The following is a 3,769-nucleotide window of genomic DNA, read 5'->3' as shown; positions in this document are numbered from 1 at the left end:
GCAGACCTGAGATTTAGGGAAGCTGGCCCTGCCTCCTGCAACATCGTGCACCTGATTGGTCTATAGGTAACCCTACTTCCTTGCCACAGAGATTAATTTAGAAATTTAAGACCTTAAATAATTAGTGAATGACATTCTTCAGGCAATGGATTGTTTCAGCAGTGGACATGTGACCATTCTGGCCAATGAAATAAAATGGAAGGTTTTTGTAGGAGCTTCACGGTAAGAGAGATCCTATTCTTTTAAAAAAAATTATTTTTTTTAGGTGTAGATAAACACAACACAATGCCTTTATTATTATTTTTATGTGGTGTTGAGGATCAAACCCAGGTCCTGCCCATGCTAGGTGAGCGCTAAGCCACAATCCCAGCCCTGAGAGTTCCTATTCTTAAATGTGATGTTACTAAATGGAAGACTATTAGTGTAGAGGAAGGGGATGGGGGTGCAAAGAAAGGTAATAGATAATAAATTAAATAATTTATTATTTAATTTATTGATAATGATTAACCTATGTTATTAGCATATATGAATATGCCACAGTGAAGCACAACATTCTGTACAATTAATATGCATTTAAACAAACAGCAACAGAATATCCAACCCGAAGGAAAAAAAAAAGTGATGTTACTGTATGAACTGGTCTCTCTCCCTGTGGACATTGTTATGGCCAGATTGTAGAACAGGAGAGTAAGAAGGGAAGCAGAGTTGAAGGTTGATGGAATTATACCTGGTGATTACCCAGCATGTAGACATTTTCAGTTAAATGAACTGATAAATCCCCTTTAAGATATGACACAATTGAAATGAAACTTTCTGTTACCCAGAGCCAAAAGCATCATTACCAACGTAGATAATTTTATCAAAGAAATGTGAATCATAAAATGGGAACTCAATTGTATGAAGTAAACAAACATAAAAGTGTGGGTGCATATAGGGAATAAAACAGAGTCCTCCCTCCTTCTCTCTCCCAAATAAAGAATCAAGTTCAGAGAGTTTGACAAAGCTTATAAATGGCAGAGTCAGAATTCCTGCAAGGCTTTAAAAAAAAAAAATGCTGTACTCGGACAAATTCCTCCAGAGAAGCTCTATGGGCAACCTCATATCAGAGCCTGCCTCCACTTAATCTTAATAACTAAGCCCAAGGCCTTCTCTTTTGCTATGATTTCTATGAAATAGTTGAATAAAAAAAAAAAGTTCTGTGGTGTCTTCTTGTTTTTCTGCACAAGTTTCTGTCCTGATAATCTTGTCATTTTTCTTTAAGTGGCTTCATGGTTCTTTATGAAGAAATGGTTAAGAAGTTAAGTCCTCCACTTGTCTACACATGAGTGTGTCACTCTGATCAAATAAGGTAGTCAATTCTATCTGACCTCATTCTTTATCCCAGAGCAATTTGTCAAGATATTTTCCTAAATACAGAGAGTTCTCTTGCCAAGAATTCTGGTGGCAGTTGTCAGGCAATCCAACTGCAGTTTCCTGGCTACAAATGAATGAACAAATGGATGGTCTCTCCACGGGTAGATGACATCATATTGTATAGATACATTGCCACTCTCTTGAACAATCTGTTGCCGTTCTGTCTTAGAGTGTTATATGTTTATCTTTTAAAAAGGCTCTCAACTTCCTGAGGCTTAATTAGTAGAACAGAATATTTTTAAAAACTTTTCTCAGCATTCAACAATGGGTATTTTATTACTGTTTATCATGCAAGTATTATTGTGTACATTGTAAAACACTGCAGAGTTACACTTACCTACTTACTTAATTCAAAAGTTTCTTTTAAGAAAATGACTCATAATTCCATGAGGACAATAAACATGTAGGACTTCAGAGGAGAAAACTCTCACTGAACCCTAGGGTACTTGAGAAGTTTTTAGCAGTCACCCTTGTAGGTCTTATGGGATTCCGGTAGGAGGGAGAAAGTAGAGGGGTATTCTCATCCAGAGGATGGTGTGGATATGTGTTTGGGGAGGGGAATATACCCAACATATTTCAGGGAACACTCAGTTCACAAGTCTGACTGGAGCAGAGGATAATGGGGAATCCTTTTTGAAAGGTAATGTTGCAGAAAATCTTAAAACCTGAACTAAGAAGTCTATATTTCTTTTTCTTCTGTAGATACATGGGAGTCTAGCCCAAGAGGGCAAGAGGGAGGGTTGAGGGTTTCAAGAAAGTGAATCTGGTGGCAGAGTGCATGGTCCTTGGGGCTGGTGTCCATTTCAGATGAAATGACATGGTCCACGTCCAAGAGTAACAGCCTGACTGAAGGAGTAGAAGGGTGGAAGGGAGGAGCCAGAATGGGAGACATTAGGAAGGAAAAGAATTCGCAGCTCTTGGGGACCAACTGGAAAAGGAATCCAAGAAGATTCTGAAGTTTGCAGTCTCCATGATGAGTGGAAAACACTACTAGAAAAAAATCAGGAAATTCAGAGAAGGGAGTTAGAATTAGGATGTGAGAAAAGAGATTTATTCCCAGACAGACTGAGTTTGAGGTGATAGTAAGAAAATGACGTATCATGGCTCAGGAAGTGTTATGGTTTAGATATGAGGTGTCCCCCAAAAGCTCATATATAAGGCAATGCAAGGAGGTTTAGAGGAGAAATGATTAAATTATAAGAGCCTTAATCCAATCAGTGAATTAATCCCCCTGGTAGGATTAACTGATTAGTAACTGAAGGCAGGTGGGGTGTGGCTGAAGGAGGTAGTTCACTGAGGGCATGCCTTTGGGGTATATATTTTATACCTGGCAAGTGGAGTCTCTCTTTCTGCTTCTTGGTGGCAATGTCCTGACCTGCTTTTCTCTGCCACTCTATTCTGCCATGATGTTTTGCCTCCCATCTAGCCTAGAGGAATGGAGCCAGCTCTCTATGGACTGAGACTTTTGAAACTGTAAGTTCTAAAATAAACTTTTCCTCCTCTAATTGTTCTTGACAGATCTTTTGGTTGCAGCAACAAAAAAGCTGACTAAAAGAAATAATTGGAGGTGAGAAGAACAACCAGGGCTGGAAAAAAGGATCTTGGAGTTGTTGTCTCTGAAGGGCTTCTGGGAAGGATTTTTCTTCCTAATAAGTGATACCTCCACGAGAAGGCCTATTTTGCTTCCATTTCTTTCCTTCCTGCTTGTAAGCCTGTCAGAGGACCATAGGATCTTTTGGGGTGGAGGACAGCCATCTCCTTCCCCTTTCTTGAGGGCTATGACAGACACATTGGTGATAAAGCACAAAAACTTTAAGAACCGTGGTCACTTATAGCCTTGTGGATCTACCAACCCAAGCTTGGAATTGCCTACCTCCAGACTAAATAGCTACATGTATTTGTTAAATGCCTTTATGAACTCATGGTTAGTTGGTATTTTATTACTTGTGGCTGAAGGTATCTTTACTGTTGTAATTATTAATGCCTGTGAGAATGGATGTGACCTTAGAGGAGGAGTAAGTTAAAGCCTGGAGATAGACTCAGATTTAGGAAACAGGAGACTTTTGCTAATTAAACTTTAAGGTTTTCAATTATTTATTTATTTATCTTTTTTGGGGGGTGGTGGTGCTGGGGATTGAACCCAAGGCCTTGTGGATGCTAGGCAAGCACTCTACCAATTGAGCTGTATCCCTAGCCCAAAGTTTTTAATTCTAAAAGCTACAGAGAAAGCTTGTTGAAGTCATGCTCTCCCTGCCTTCCCTCAACACACACAGGGCAACCTCCCTCTTGAACCACTCCTAGTGCATTTTCCAGAGAGCTGTGTTTCGAATGAAAGGTCAAAAAGGAGATCAGTTTC

This window comes from Spermophilus citellus, assembly GCF_964194105.1.
Source record: "Spermophilus citellus genome assembly, chromosome: 3".
NCBI lineage: Eukaryota > Metazoa > Chordata > Mammalia > Rodentia > Sciuridae > Spermophilus > Spermophilus citellus.
Note: the sequence above shows the minus strand (reverse complement) of the source record.